The sequence below is a fragment of the Orbicella franksi genome, chromosome 11 (assembly GCF_964199315.1).
Source record: "Orbicella franksi chromosome 11, jaOrbFran1.1, whole genome shotgun sequence".
NCBI lineage: Eukaryota > Metazoa > Cnidaria > Anthozoa > Scleractinia > Merulinidae > Orbicella > Orbicella franksi.
In genome coordinates, this window is record NC_138155.1 from 8,975,835 (window position 1) to 8,993,685 (window position 17,851).

A 17,851-nucleotide genomic window follows, 5' to 3' on the forward strand; every position below is an offset into this window, starting at 1 on the left:
TGGGTGACTTCTCTAAACAACAGGGAATTTCACCTGTAGCATCAAGGGAAAATCAAGCATACTCAGCCATAACAGGTGTTACGGCTTACAACCCTTAATGACAGCCCTGCAGACATAGCATACCAGTACAAGTAAATAACCTGTATTTAGTCTTAAAATGAGTGATATAGAAGATGTTTTATACTAAGTAATGGACCCTTAGCCTCAAGTTCTCAATTGGTATTGATACATGCATGTTCCTTTGACTCCTTTACATTGTTTGCAATTCTTCTTAACAAAGAAAATATGTACCACTGGTGATGGCCGTACACTCAAAAATGTTTTGGTTTTTAAAACTGTAGTAACTTTTAGCCTTTTATACAAGTCATGTACAGTAGACAAAAAAAATATTATCGCAGGCTCAACTGTTATTACAGCTTTTCATATACAGATACGTGTCAGTAAGTGTAGAGCTACATACATTGATTATACAAGTAAAGAAAGAAGTAGAGCCAAGCACCCCCATCAAGCTTGAGTTTGCCCTACACTTACTTCTAGTATGTCATGTGTTGTTCACAGCTACAGCAAAGTTACATGTAAGTTTAAGATTTTTTTGGCACTATTGTTATGCTGTTTTGACACTATTTTTGAACTATTTTAATACTATTTTTATACTATTTTTACAGTATTTTCATACTGTTTTTATACTATTTTGTGCTATTTTTATGCTGTTTTATACTATATTACTGTATGCCATTTCTAGACTATTTTAAAGCTATTTTCATATATTTATATTGTATTTGACATATTTTTTTTCATAAATGATCCACTTTAATTTTTAAACTGTTTAAAGTACTATTGAAATATGTTTTGAGACAGTGGATTTCAATAGTGTTTTAAACAGGTTTTAACACCTTTAAAATCAGTCGAAAAATATGTTAAAAATATAATTTTGCACCTATTTTGTACAAAATACTTTTAAAATTGTCATTTAAACTAGTTTAAAAATAGTCTTGCAGATTAAAAGCTGTTTTTAAAACGATTTGTGCCCTGTTTTTATTCCGATTGCTGTGTTCCTCGAGAGATTTTTAAAGTAGTTACAGACTATTTTAATTATATTTTTTAACTTAGCAAAGGATTTCGAGTTTTGGAATTTTAACTATATTTTTAAAAGCTTTTCAAAATACATTTCAAACTTTGTTTCAATAGTGTTTTAAACAGGTTGAAACACCATTAAAAGCAGTCGAAAACTACGTTAAAAATACACTTTTCGCCCTGTTTTTAATCTATTTCATAAAATAGGTTTAAAACAGTTTTTAAAAATAGTATTTAAATACATTTAAAATAGTGTTAGGTTTGGTAAGGGTAGTGTTGTGATTATCACGATTTTGAGAGCGTTAGTACTCAGCGCTGATGAAAAGCCCGAAAATCATTTTTATACCAGGTTTAACAGTGAAATTTCTTCTTTCGAAATGTTAGAATTTTAGGTGTTACAGTGTCTTACAGGGTAGCGAATTTGCCGATTGAAAATGTGTGCATAATTAAGAATTTTGAGGAAGCGAATTTTAGTGATTTTAGGCGGCTCGTCGTGACCTTGATAATTAACCCACAGAAGTATACTCAGCCTTAGAAGACTTGTAAACCCCTGAACAATACGTTTCCAGGCTCAAACTGGAGTGTTGTTGTGATGCCGATTAAACAGAGTGAAGTTTATGATAAGGTATTAGTCACTAAATTTTGCGTGTTTTTGACCAGACCTGGGACCGTAACGAATTTGGGATTTTGTTTTTGCGGGTTTAGAAAAATAATTAAAGAAAAAAATCCCGGCACGTTTCTAGGCTTACCATACGCTATCTCTGAGAGGAATATGAAAACTTTGTTTTTTTTTGTTTTTGTTTTTGTTTTTTTGTTTTTCATGTGCGACGACTGGCTCTTCGTTAGTGGACATTCCCTCTTGAGTCTTTTTATTCAGCAGTACTAGTGTTAAACTCGAATCTTGTCTATTTCGCGTAAATTACGTGAGAAACTCATTCACAAAGGTGAATACTCATAGTAAATGCGATCTTATATATATTTCATATGGTTCTCGGCTTGTTAGCACCACATATCACCTAATTAAATAATTACCTGGAAAGGGGGGGGGTTGGGAAATGGGTGAAATATGCCCCAAAACTTAGTCATTCCCCCCCCTCTCATTAAGCAAAAATTAATTTCAACCCCCCCTCACATAATGATGATATTAAGGCTACCCCCCTTGAAAAAAGTCTCCTCCCATATATAACAGAGGCATTCCTTTCCTGCTGCATGACAGATAGGAAAACAGTTCATAGATCAGAACACCCACGAGTCGATAAATTTGTCCGTTTTATGCTAATGTTAGTATTTATAATTGAACTCTAATAACTCTTCCACTACTTTTCCAGTTTGCAAAATGGAATGAAAAAGTAATGCCCCCACTGTATGTATTGAGGCTGTCTCCGTAAGAACCGACCACTGATTTTACTTCGAAAATTCGATTTTTCTCATAAGCTGGAATTTCGAAGCCCTTACCTAGTCAATCACTAAAATGAGTTTTGTTTCATTAAAAATTCCAATTGAAGTTTTCTAGGATTGATTGAAGTTCAGTCCGCTCGACCCAAGTTTAATGCCCGCCGAAACTGGAAAAATAGCACACATTGCCGGCGCTCTAAAAAAAAAATAATATTCGCTCAAAAGTCCCAATTCCTTTTTTTCAGCTATAGATATATCATAGCAGTTTGTTTAGCCATGTTGCAATTATAATTCAATGTAGTTCCTTCAACGGTTAAAAGAAGATTTTCTAGCCGTTAAATCGAGTTTTGAACCAAACGCGAAAATAGCTCTACTTTGAAGGCACGTTTTAAAAATGTGGCACCTGTTTGAAACTGCTGAACTACATGAATAGAAAGTATAAATGTCCCTTAATTCAAAACAATAAAATTTGTCTGCCCACCAGGTTTTCAAAACTAACGACCGCTTAAAGTTCAGGAAATTTTGAAAATATTGCGGTGAGTAACTAACACACTCGCCTTCGTAAATTGCTCCGATAAATTCCCGTAAATTTCTTACCTGGCTTCAAGATTAAAGTTTTGGTCCTTTGTGGCGATCTTCGAAACCTAGGTAGCATTAAAACTGCCAGCATTTCCTTCCAACTGTAGGTTTGTATATAAAGTAGATTTATGCGTTCCTCATCTATGTCGAGCGTGACCGTCACATGCTTCGATGTTCTTTGTATTACTGACCATTGTTTTCCTCGAAGCCGGTTTAACCATGTAGACTCCTCTTGAAAGGTTTGTAGCTAGAAGCACTCTTTTGGACAACTCTCGGCACACATACATGTATGAACAGTAAACGGTGATTCGGGAAGCCAAGGAAGGATTGATTAATGCCACGGCCATTTTGTGTTCACAACAAGTGATTTAGTTCCCAATCTTCCCGTGAGTATAGCGGGAAGATTGGGAACTAAATCACTTGTTGAGGAAAAACAATGGTCAGTAATACAAAGAACATCGAAGCATGTGACGGTCACGCTCGACATAGATGAGGAACGCATAAATCTACTTTATATACAAACCTACAGTTGGAAGGAAAAGCTGGCAGTTTTAATGCTACCTAGGTTTCGAAGATCGCCACAAAGGACCAAAACTTTAATCTTGAAGCCAGGTAAGAAATTTACGGGAATTTATCGGAGCAATTTACGAAGGCGAGTGTGTTAGTTACTCACCGCAATATTTTCAAAATTTCCTGAACTTTAAGCGGTCGTTAGTTTTGAAAACCTGGTGGGCAGACAAATTTTATTATTGTTTTGAATTAAGGGACATTTATACTTTCTATTCATGTAGTTCAGCAGTTTCAAACAGGTGCCATATTTTTAAAACGTGCCTTCAAAGTAGAGCTATTTTCGCGTTTGGTTCAAAACTCGATTTAACGGCTAGAAAATCTTCTTTTAACCGTTGAAGGAACACCATTGAATTATGATTGCAACATGGCTAAACAAACTGCTATGATATATCTATAGTTGAAAAAAAGAATTGGGACTTTTGAGCGAATATTATTTTTTTTAGAGCGCCGGCAATATGTGCTATTTTTCCAGTTTCGGCGGGCATGAAACTTGGGTCGAGCGGACTGAACTTCAATCAATCCTAGAAAACTTCAATTGGAATTTTTAATGAAACAAAACTTATTTTAGTGATTGACTAGGTAAGGGCTTCGAAATCCTAGCTTATGAGAAAAATCGAATTTTCGAAGTAAAATCAGTGGTCGGTTCTTACAGAGACAGCCTCTTAAATTTTACATCCAACCCCCCCTCTCTCTTATTGTCATTTTTTCCTATGCCCCCACTCTAATCCCCCCCCCCTTCAAGTAATTATTGCAGAATCCCTTTAGACTCCCTTAGGTGATTTTTGTCTTTTATAATTTCTTCCATCTTTTCCAGTATTCCCCCTTTTTTTAGTACCGCTCGGATCGGGAGTTTTATCGCAATTTGTTTAATAACAGGATGACAAGAAAACAGACCAGTTCAACCAGTTCCATTTATGCCCTCTTTTTATTAACATCCATTTATGCCCTCTTTTTATAAACATCACTGTTTTCCCCAGCCGTTACAATTATCACCCACGCTTGCTTTAGCAATCTGTGATCTGAATCCTGAGTGCTTGCGTTTCAAAGCTATCCATCTTTCTGTTGAGAACAAAATTATTTCGTGTGTTAGCCCTCGTTTCCACAAAAGAACTAGACAAGGTCAAAAAATAGACTTGTTCAACCGTTTTATTTTCTCGACGGTCTCTCGACCTCGTGGTCGACCAGTTTCTACATATCACATGACTGACTGTGACTGATTGTGTGGGGCTGGGGTAAACCCTACACTTGCAGAAGCTCCCTTTAGCAGTTCATAAGGCTTAAGTTATATAGTTGCTTTCATTAAAAGTTAAAGGAAATATAGCGACAATTGACTAATTCTCCCTAGCCTACCGATTGGCACAAATGTCGTTTGACGTTGTAGAGGTATCGTAGGCTGTGGTAGTCTGAAAAATCCTAACCACTCCGAAATATAATTTGCGTGTGCTTCTTTCCAAGTGACTGAAAGTTTCCCGAGTTCTAAGGGTATACTTATGATTAAGACGTCTTCTATATCAGTTATATGGTAAGAAACAACGATTCAGTTCAGGAGTGGGCAAGGCAAGTGTCCCGCATGCAATGTAGTTGCTTATGAATTCTCAAAGGTTGTTATATGGTGGCTGCGCTATTGTACTTGACAATGCACCAAAAGGACAGAAATCTGTCGTCACCGGTGCCGTCGTTCTCAGGAATAAGGGTAACACTATTGAATGAAGAGTATATCGGAAAGAATGAATTTTCCTTTACTTGAGGCTATTACTAAGGAATTCATTTGACTTAAGTTATTTAAACATATTTGGAGAAAAAAAAACCTTACCGATTGCAGATTTCTCTTTTAGGAACAAGCACCACAGGTTTTTGGACAATCATTGATAGTAGAGAACGGGTTGCTGTGGCAGTGGTCGCTCAGGCTGGGGCAGTCCCACCTGTGATCTTCACAGGGGTCTTTGAAAAAGCAAGCAAATCAAACTCAAACATTATACCGGTATAATTTCGAGTAAAATACAGAGGCCCAAGCTTAATGCCGGTCAAAAATAAAAAGTGCAATTTTGTCGGCATAACAGTGCCGTTTTTCGACGAAACAACTATTAAGTTGTTTGTACCCCTGTGTTACACTGAGATACCGCGCTGTAGTTTATCTAAAGACTGCGTACTACCACTGACCCACCATAGTATACGGAATCGTTGGCAAGGCGCTTTACAGCCTTCTAATTTGATCCCAAGGTTAAACGAGGTGGAAACCTACTTGTAGCATCTTTCACAGTAGAAGGACCAATTGAAGCTGAGAAGGCTAGATTACCAAGCACTTACCGCAATTGACGGCACAGGCCTTGGGGCATTCACGTAATGTTGCATACGGGTTAGAGTGACAATGACCGTCCCGTGCCAATACGTTACAGTCCCAACGCGAATCCTCACATCCACCTAGTAAAGAATTGAGCATTTGCATAATTAATTTTAAACCTTTGTTCAGACTGTAGTCAGATAATCGATCAATTAGAATTAAATCAACGCGACACAACCTTATTGACAGAGTACACTAGTACAAAGTAAGTATTAAAAGTCATCCAAAATGAGTCTTTTTTTATCATTAAATAGATCTGTTTCCATGCCTGAAATCCCATGACACGGATTGCCTTTATGATGTTCTTCGTTCATAAAAGAAACTCAAGCTAACTTAAGGATATTAAAATGTTTGTTGTCACTGACTAAAAAAAGTTGTTTTGGACGTTTCGGTTAAAATACTGTAACCTTCTTCAGCATGAAAAAAAAAAAATTATGCGTCATTGGCAATAGGCATTAAGCATTCTCAATACATAAAGAACTCATAGGAATCTGACCTTTTAGGATTTGAAAATGATGAACGAGTCATCTAAACCTCATTCGAAATTATTATCGCTACTTTTTATTCGTAAAACTTGGAGTTAAAGTTCATTCTCAAAATAAGTCTATTTAACACTCTTCAGGGTGTTGCTTTTCTTTCTGCATGGTCACGAAGGTAGGAAACCATACCTGCACCTGCAAAGAACAAACAGAAAAGAACATAAACAACGAGGAAAATTTGAAAAAGTTCTGATAAGTTCTTGATCATAAGAAAGCGTCTTGTACTTTTTATTGATGCTTGTTTAAGTGCATGACTCTATTCCCGCATGCGCACGTGTGCGTGGGCGGATGTTTGCGTGGGCGGTTGCGTGCGTGGGCGGGTGCACGCGTTAGTGGGCACGTGTAAGTTAGTGTGCGCGGTTGAGTACATTCGTAAGCAGTGCGTTCGTGAGTGTGCTCGTGCGCCGGCGTACTTTTTGATACTTACAATATCCGACGAGCATCAGCAAAAGGATTCCGCACTTGAAATACATGACTAGCAAATGGAGAAAGATAAGATACAGTCATGCAAGATTAATTTCATTAACAGCCTTTTTTCCAAACTCACAAGGAAAAAAATCTTTAAGTGTAAAAATTCAGTCAAACTATAAATAAAAAATTGGAGCTCTTAACCAGAAAAGCTACACTATTAGTACGTCTAAAATGTCTCTACAAAAAGTTCTTTGTAAGGCTTCTAAAAGGCTTTGCCGGTTTAAACATTTTTGAAGAATTTTTCTTTGTTCTAACAATTGTTCAGGATTATGAATGCAAAGAAGAAAAGATCTGACTAGAAATGCTTGCTAAACATAACAGTATGGCGATAGGAAAAAAAAAGACCAGATGAGTGGCTGGCAACAACTCAAGGCAAATTTTATTCGTTCACGGAATTGTAGACAACAGTGAGAACAAAACGGAGAAATAAAACTTTCAGAATTTAGACAAAAAGATTTACAGGAAAAGATCAGTCGAAGGCACTCCATTGAGAAGAGCATCTACTATTTCCCATTTTCCTCTATCCATTTTTTGTAATGTGTGGAATTTGATTAATATAATTGTAAAAATCTATTAACCATCGTGCAGTTTTCTCACGCATCACTGAGCGGTATGCCAGACTTGAAGGTCCTTTGTCTGGTCTCGTCCTGTATCAACTTCCTTAACGTACCATACTATTTCTCTCGCATAAAGTTTTCAGAAGGTCGATCGACTGATACATGGCTTTTTGCACTTGCCAAATTGCATCCATTTAAATTTTAAAAAAAAGCGAAAATGTTCTAATTTAAATTAAACGCGACTTTCAAACAATCGCAAGAAGTAGTACCACGCAAGAAAAACTAGTCTTTTTCAATCGTATAAATTAGTTTCTGCAAAATGCAAAAAATCGCCCATTCGCAAAAATAAACGTACTCCAGCAAAAACTTATTAGTGCACCACCGTATGTCGTCATATTTTGTCCAACTCACACAAGTATTGACATCTGAGGGCCACGTTTTCGATCAGGAACTAGCACTAATTGCGCTCGATATCTTTCCTCGCTAATAATCTAACCTTAGTACTAGTCCTCCGTCCCACGGACACTAAAAATAAGCCATGAAGATATCCAGGCATTTTCTAAAAGACTATGAATTACCTTGTATCAACGACGAACCAGGTTTTCTTCTCTTTGTCTTGATATGTATCTTCTGCAGAGTCTTCGCAAAGATAGTTGGAACAACTGCAGTCTCCAATATATGGTATCAGCAATATCTGTTTAATATTAACAAGTTTTCATGATATTTTTAAGCTAAGGGCGGATTTCTATGGTTTCCTTTTAGGATAAAAAACAATTACGATTTATTATACATACAGGCGCCATCAAAACAAGATAATTAGAAACTATAGACACGAACATCGGTCTCGGGCACGAGGGATTCTGAATAAAAGCATTTGTATTCATGACCGGCGTGGAAGTGCTCAGTTACCTGATTAAATCATAAGCAAGACGTGTGAAGGCACACGTCTGATTATAATTTCATTAAACTGATGCATTGATAGTAAACACAACTATGCATTTACAGACACATACGTATATACACTCTTTTTTATATAAGAATATATTTTATTTAAGCAATAGACCACTCTTTCTATGGGTTTACTGGCGCAATTAACAACACGGGATGTTGGGAGAACACGAGAAAAGCTTCAAAATCACGAGCCGTTATACGAGCGATTTACAAGCTTTTCGAGTGTTCTCCTAACATCCCAACTGGTTTACTGCGCCTGTAAACCTATAGAAAGAGTGCTCTATCGCTTTTATGAAATAAGTATAAAAAATACTTTCAATTAGAGGAAGATTTATTATACTTTCGCCTTCGCGATCAAGTTGCTTTTTCTCATCAAATATATGAGATAACGCGACAAACCAATCACAGCGACTGGAAGAATGCCGGAAGGTACAGACTCCGCGTCGGACAAGAAACACACAGAGCAAAGCGACGAAAACATTTCACGTACCCCAAGAAAGTTTCAAGAAAGAAAAGGAAAAGGTTATCGGTCAAAACAAAACGTATAAGTATGCTGAAGAGGAAATGCAGGGATTTGTGGGTGGAATCGGTCATCACGAAAGAAAAATTCTCTACGAAAAATGTGCAAGTGGTCCAAAACTTCATGGCCTTGACAAAGCGATTCAACGCAATGTTTAATAATAACTTTCCCAAGTTTTGCGAATGGAATAAAGGTTAGTTACAGAAACCCTGCTTGAGAAATTTATTCAGAATCTTTTTACTTATGCTGAGAGCTATGAAGTCCCTGTTTCTCTGTATTTTGGTAAATGAAAACTATCGTTCGAAAGCTGAGCTTATGGAAACCAAATTCGTTTATCGTGTTATGCATTACTGCATCGAGTTTAAACTCAAAATTTCTGATAAAAAGAAATATTTTCCCTACTTTTTTGACAACCCAACTTGACCATTCAAGCCCAGCCTTCGTCCTCCAAAGACCGTGGAAAGCACCGAAAAAAGGTTTTATAGTCTCCATAATTTTAATCTCAAGCGTAACTGGAGTTGGCGTAAAATTTTTGCCGTGGAACAAAAAAAAAAAAAAAGAAGAAAACTTTATATGACGAAAAACTTCTGGTCCTTTTTTTTCCCTACTAAATTTCCATGTATATGTTGAATGAAAAGATATTCGCGTTATTGATATCTGAGCCGGTAAAAAGCAAAACTACTTATTGCATTTGTTATCACTAGAGTTGCAAGTTCTCTAGTTCCCGCTTAGAGCAGCCATAGATCGGGAACCGTGGTTTACCGGTACAATAGAGCATAGGTTTAGCAACTCTTATCAACTCTTTATAAAGGAATATCGAGGCTGAATTTTGTGTAATTGTACCAACATTTTAAGATTAAACCCAAAGCTGAGATCTTGCAAAGAATGTAGTTTTTTTGGGTTGGAAAACTTAATTATTCACCCTGGGTAGAAAAAAAGAAAACACACACTTTTACAATCAGAAAAATTAATTTCGGCAAAAATTAAAACAAATCGCTGATTCGCAAAAATAAAACGTACTCTTGCAAAAATAAACGTACTCCCGCAAAAATTTAGTGCCACACGGTACGCCGTCATATCGTGTTCAACTCACACCAGTATTGACATCTTAGAGCCACGTGTTTGATCAGGAACTAGCATTTCGCTCAATTGAACTCCTTTCCTAATATTCTAACCTAAAAAAGTCCTCCGTCTCACAAACTTCGCCCTAAAAATGAACCATAAAAATACACATGCACTTTCTAAAAATCTATCTATTAAACCTGGTATCAACGACGAGCCAGGGTTTCTTCTCTTTGTTTAGATATGTATCCTCTGCAGAGTCTGCGCAAAGATGTATGCTAAGAGCAATATCTATTTAATATTTACAAGTTCTCATGATATTTTTAAGCTAACGAAGGATTTCTCTGGTTTCGTTTTAGGGTTTTTAAATAATTACGATTTATTATACGTGCAGGCGCCATCAAAATAAGATAATTGGAAACTATAGAAATGAAAATCAGCCTAAAAGTATTTGTATTCTTGACTGGCGTTGAAGTGCTCAGTTACCTGATTAAATCATGAATAAGACGTGTGGTGGCACACGTCTGCTTATAATTTCATTAAACTGATGTATTGATAGTAAACACGACTTTGCATTTACAGACATCTGTGTAAATACGATGTTTTTTTTTTTTATATATATATACAAGAATATATCTTATTTAAGCAATGGATTACTCTTTCTATCGGTTTACTGGCGCAATAAACCACGTGGGATGTCGGGAGAACATGAGAAAAGCTTGTAAATCACGAGCCGTTAGGGGAATGATTTACAAGCTTTTCGAGTGTTCCTCCACAACATCCCAAGTGGTTTATAGTGCCGGTAAACCCATAAAAGACTGCTCTATCGCCTTAATGAAATAACTATAGAAAATGTCTGTCAATGAGAGGAAAATTTATTGTACTTCCGTGATCAACTTGCTTTTTCTCATCAAATTCATGAGCTGACGCGACAAACCAATCACAGCGACTGAAAGAATGAAAGCACAGACTCCGCGTCGGACACGAAAATCCGTAGAGGAAAGCGACGAAAATAATTCACGTACGCTGAAAGTTTCAAGAAAGGAAAATGGAAAGGTTATCGGTGAAAGTAAAAAGTAAATTAATTAACTCAAAAGTATTTTGACGGGTAAATGTAGGGATTCGTAGGTGGAATCGGTCATCACGAAAGTAAAGTGCTGTACGAAAAGTGTGCAAGTAGTCCAAACGTCATGCGCTTGGCGACGTGATTCAACGCAATGTTTAATAATAACTTTCCAAAGTTTTGCGATTGGAATAAAGGTTAGTTACAGAGACGCTGCTTCCGAAATTTATAATCAGAATTTATTTACTTATGCTAAATGCTATAAAGTCCGTGTTTTTCGAAATGACGCGACAAACCTATCACAGCGACTGAAAGAATGCCGGAAGGCACAGACTCCGCGTCGGACAAGAAACACACAGAGCAAAGCGACGAAAACATTTCACGTACGCCAATAAAGTTTCAAGAAAGGAAAGGAAAAGGTTATCGGTCAAAGCAAAACATATAAGTATTCTGACGGTCAAATGCTGGGATTCGTAGGTGGTATCGGTCATCACGAAGGAAAAAGGCTCTACAAAAAGTGTGCAAGTGGTCCAAAACACTTCATGGGCTTGACAAAGCGATTCAACGCAATGTTTAATAATAACTTTCCAAAATTTTGCGATTGGAATAAAGTTTAATTACAGAAGTTTAAAGTTTAATTACAGAATCGTTTTACTTATGCTGAGGGTTATGAAGTCCGTGTTTCTCTGTATTCTGATAAATGGAAACTATCGCTTGAAAGTTGAGCTTATGGAAACCAAATTCGTTTATTGTGTTATGCATTAATGCATTGAGTTTAAACTCAAAATTTCTGATAGTAAGAAATATTTCCCTACTTTTTTGACAACCCAAATTGATCAGTCAAGCCCAGCTGACATCGACCTCTACAGACCGTAAAAAGCACCGAAAAAAAGGTTTTAAAACTTTCTTAATTTTAATCTCAAGCGTAACAGGAGTCAGCGTAAAATTTTTGCCATGGAAAATAAAAGATAAAGCTTCAAACGACGACCAACCTCTGGTCCTTCTTTTTTCCTTGCAAATTTCCATGTATATGTTGAATGAAAAGCTATTCGTGTCATTGATATCTCAGCCAGTGAAAGGCAAAACTATTTTATTACATTTGATATCGCTAGAGTTGTAAGTTCTCTAGTTCCAGCTTAGAGCTGCCCTAGATCGGGAACCGTGGTTTACCGGTACAATAGAACATAGGTTTATCGACTCTATTGACCAATTCGCGCGTATATGGTATCTCAGTTATTTTCTAAAGGAATATCTGGGCTGAATTTTGCGAAATTGTACGAATATTTTAAGAATAAACCCAAGGCTGATATCTTGCAAAGAATATAGCTTCGTGGGTTGAAAAACTTATTCCTTTCTCTCAACGGCAAAGCTAGCAAAAAATAATCCATTAAGACATCGATCACTCACCGTATGTTCAATGCTGATATCATTTTTGCCATAAGTTATAGGTGACATGAAAGGTTTTATTGCCTGCAGTCTGTCTCCAAAGTTACTTCAACTAATAATATTCACAGAATATTTTCAGCTTCAAATCAGCATAAAAAATAGCATTATATAGCCTGGGCGGAAAACACGAAAACACTGTCTTTTACAATCGGAAAAATTATTTTCCGCAAAATGCAAAAAATCGCCGATTCGCAAAAATAAACGGACTTTCGCGAAAATAAACGTACTCCTGCAAACATTTAGTGCCATGCAGTATGCCATCATATTGTGTCCAACTCAAACAAATATTGACACCTGAGTGAGATCCATGCACGTTTTATGTCAGGAACTAGCATTTTGCTCAGTTGAACTCCTTTCCTGCTACAGTGGAACCTCGAGTTAACGAAGTCGCTGGGGGCCGGCCAAATTTGTTCGTTAAATCGAGGGTTCGTTATATCGATATAACGAATTTGAGGGGAAACAACCAAAATCTTCGATATATCGAGGTCATAGTTAATAATTGATTTGTAACACAGGTGACTTCTGTCACGCAATTCAATGCAATTTTCGTCACCCAGAAGTGTCGCGTTTTGAGATGCAATTCATGAAGCATGGTGGCTTTCAGTATCAATTATTTTCACTTTTGAGCAGACGCGCAGGCTTTGTTTGCAAAAGAACGACACTTTCAGAGTAGCGATTTAAAAATGTTACAACATAGAGGTTATACAGAAAATTGTCTACGCAAAGAAGGAAACGGGTTTCAGTGTTGTTACGTTGCACTGCCCAACATTTCCGGAATTCAAAGAAGATAGAGCAGAAGTTAATTGATGTCGAAATACTATAGTGCCAATGTCTATGACATATAATAAGCTGTTGAGTGAAAGGTTGCTGTCTCTTTACCCTAAGGATTACAAGCATTTGTTGACTGTTGATCTGTTCAGCGTTTATCTTTTGTGGCGTGTTGACACTGTAATTCGTTATATCGAGGTAAATTTAACGTTTGGGCTTCCGGATTATGTTCGTTATATCGAAGAATTCGTTATATCGAGATTTGTTATATCGAGGTTCTGTTCCATACATTTTACTGTAACTTTGGCCGGGACCTAGAATATCGTTCGTTATATCGAGGACTTCGTTAAATAGAGGTTCGTTAAATCGATGTTCCACTGTACTCTAACCATAATACTACGCCGTCCAAGAGACTTCGCACTAAAAATAAACCATAAAAATATTAGAAATAATTTCGATGCTAGCACCATCAAAATAAGATAATTAGAAACTATAGAAATGAACATCACTCCGAGGGCATTTGAATTCGTGACTACCGTTGAAGTGCTCAGGTACCTGATTAAATCATCAACAAGACGTGTGAAGGAGCACGCCTGATTATAATTTCATTATAGACTGATGTATTGATAGTAAGCGCGACCATGCATTTACAGAAATCTGTGTAAATATACTCTTTTTTTTAGATAAGAATATATTTTATTTAAGAAACAGACTACCCTTTCTATGGGTTTACTGGCGCTATAAACAACGCGGAATGTTGGGAGAGCACAAGGAAAGCTTCAAAATCACGAGCCGTTAGACGAGTGATTTACAAGCTTTTCGGATGTTCTTCCATTATCCCAAGTGGTTATTGGACCTGTAAACCTATAGAGAGAGTGCTCTATCGCTTTTATTAAATAACTTTAAAAAAATAATACTGTCAAAGAGAGGAAAATTTATTATACTTTCGTGATCAAGTTGCTTTTTCTCATCAAATTCATGAGATGACACGACAAACCATTCACACCGACTGAAAGAATGCCGGAAGGCACAGACTCCGCGTCCGACAAGAAATGCGCAGAGCAAAATGACGAAAACATTTCACGCACGCCAAAAAAGTTTCAAGAAAGGAAAGGAGAAGGTATCGGTGAAAGCGAAACGTATATTAATTAACTGAAAAGTATTCTGACGAGGAAATGCAGGTATTTGTAGGTGGAAATGGTCATTACGAAAGTAAAAGGCTGCACTAAAGGAGTGCGAGAAGTCGAAACTTCACGGGTTTGGTAAAGCGATTCAACACAGTGTTTAATAATAATTTTCCAAAGTTTTACAAATGGAATAAAGGTTAGTTACAGAAACGCTGCTTCCCAAATTTATTCAGAATCTATTTTCCTATGCCGAAGGCTATGAAGTCTGTGTTTCTCTGTATTTTGCTAAATGAAAACTATCGCTTAAAAGCTGAGCTTATGGAAACCAAATTCGTTTATCGTGTTATCCGTTAACGCATGGAGTTTAAACTTAAAATTTTTCATAGAAAGAAATATTTCCCTTATTAATTTTTTTTGGAAACCCAAATGGATTAGTCAAGCCCAGCTGACTTGGTCCTCCACAGCGCGTAGTTAGCACGGAAAAATCCTTTTAAAACTTCTTTAACTTAAATTTTACGCTGACGTTACGCTTGAGATTAAAACCGTAACCGGAGTCAGCGTAAAATTTTTGCCGTGGAAAAAAAAAAAAGATAAAACCTTATTTGACGACTAACTTCTGGTCCTTTATTCTCGGGCAAATTTTCATGTGTATGTTGATTGAAAAGATATTCGTGTCATTGATATCTCAGCCAGTGAAAGGCAAAACTATTTATTACATTTGTTATCTCTAGACTTGCGAGTTTTCTGGTTCCCGCTCAGACCTGCCAGAGATCGGGAACCGTGGTTTACTGGTACAATAGAACATAGGTTTATCAACTCTATTTACCTATCAGAGCGTGCGTAGTATCTCAGTTGTTTTGTAATTAACAAATCAAGAAGCCTAAACCGTGTATTACACTGTGATAAAACACGATGAGCATTTGAGAACACAAGGGAAATGTGGAAAACAAGATCCGCAGGCGAGTGTCTTCTACATTTCTCGAGTGTTCTCAAATGTCCGGAGTGTTTTATCACATTGTATCACACGGCTTAGTCTTCTTTATTTGCTTTATGATATAGAGTTTACACGCCGCGAGTAGAAACAACAAAGAACACAGGTCGACAAACTGACGCCATTTAATACCACTTAGATGCTACATGCATCGTGTCAAAACTTTCTGCTGCTTCGCACAGAACTCCATCATCACAAAGAAAATGTTTTTCGCTATCTCTAACAAAAATGTTGAATAGATGTAATGTGGCGAAAAACAATAAAACACGCTTTTTCTATGTTTTATACTCTGATAAAGCATGGCTTTTTGACCAATCAGAGCGCGCGCAGGGTATTGTCTATATTATAAGGGAATATTGAGGCTGAATTTGGCGAAATTGTATAAATGTTTTACGAATAAACCCAAGGCTGAGATCTTGCAAAGAATGGAACTTTTGGGGTTGAAAAAATTATTCCTTTCTTTAAACGGCAAAACTAGCAAACAATAACTAAGACATCGATCACTCGCCTTATGTTCGATGCTAATATCATTTCTGCCATAAGTTATGTGTCATGTAAGGCTTTGGGCGCTTTCCATTAGACCAAAATTTCCGAAATTTTTGAAACGGAGACAAATGGTAGGGAAATTTCCAGGGAAAAGTTCCAGAAAATCCAGAAATTGTTGAATTTCCGAATAGCGAACCATTCAACCGAAAATTCTGGAAATTCCGGCATGAAAATCAAATGTCCTCTTTTTCGGAAATTATGCAAATTCGCGATTTTCTTTTCAGCGCTAGTTCTTTTGGCCGCGATCACAGCGAGTTGGACATCTCACGCAAGGATAACGTAGAAGCGTATTCGAAAATGGAAATATTTTAGAATCATTCCACTTATATCTCGATAAATACTAGCTGCAGCTAAATTCGTGAAGAAAGCGTTTTATAAAAATAATGCCCCCGTAGTGTACTCGTTTGTTTTGCGTAGGCTGGCTAGGAAATGTCCAAAGATTTATAACGCGTGCAGAACCATTGTACGACTCAATTAACCCTTTGTTTTGCGACATTTTCGCCGCCGTTGTGGTTTGTATAAGGTCCCTACTGTTGTGGACTACAAAAAGTCACGATGTCGACATATCAGTGTTCTGTTTGCTTCTATATTTGCCATTTAAACCTCAAAGTCATTGAAAAATTCCAAGCGAACAAAGCTGTTCGGCTTGTCGTTTGGCACACTGGAAAAGTCTGTACCATTCACCCATAGAAATTTCCGGAAATTCACACCGGAATTTTTGTTCGAATGGAAAGCACCCTTAATTGCCTTCAGTCTGGCTCCAAAGTTTCTTTAACTAATAATATTCAGAGAATATTTTCAGCCTCAAATCAGCATAAAAATAACATTAGTCAGCCTGGGCGGAAAACACGAAAACACAATTAGTTTCCGCAAAATACAACAAAATCGCTGATTCGCAAAAATAAACGTGCTCTCGAAAAAAAAGAGAAAAAACTAACGTACTCTCGCAAAAATAAACGTACTCCCGCAAAAATTTAGTGCCACGTGGTATGCCATCATATTGTGTCCAAATTCCACAAATATTGACATCTGAGGACCACGATCTCGATCAGGAACTAGCATTTCCCTCAATTGAACTCCTGTCCTAATATTCTAACCCTAATACTAATCCGCCCCACTGACTTCGCACTAAAAATGAACCTTAAAAATATCCATGCATTTTCTAAAAATCTATCTATTAAACGTGGTATCAACGACGAGCCAGAGTTTCTTCTCTTTGTTTCGATATGTATCCTCTGCAGAGTCTGCGCAAAGATGTATGCTAACAGCAATATCTATTTAATATTAACAAGTTCTCATGATATTTTTAAGCTAACGAAGGATTTCTATGGTTTCCTTTTAGGGTTTATAAATAATTGCGATTTATTATACATGCAGGCGCCATCAGACAAAGTAAGATAATTAGAAACTATAGAAATGACCATCAGTCTAAAAGTATACGTATTTGTATTCATGACTGGCGTTTGAAGTGCTCAGTTGCCTGATTAAATCATTAACAAGACGTGTGAAGGCACACGTCTGATTATAATTTCATTAAACTGATGCATTGATAGTAAACACGACTATGCATTTACAGACATTTGTGTAAATACGATGATTTCTTATGCAAGAATATATTTTATTTTAGCAACAGGCTACTCTTTCTATCGGTTTAATGGCGCAATAAACCACATGGGATGTTGGGAGAACATGAGAAAAGCTTGTAAATCAGGAGCCGTTAGGGGAGTGATTTACAAGCTTTTCGAATGTTTCCCCCAACATCCCAAGTGGTTTACTGTGCCAGTAAACCCATAGAATGAGCGCTCTATCGCCTTTATGAAATAACTATAGAAAAACTCTGTCAATGAGAGG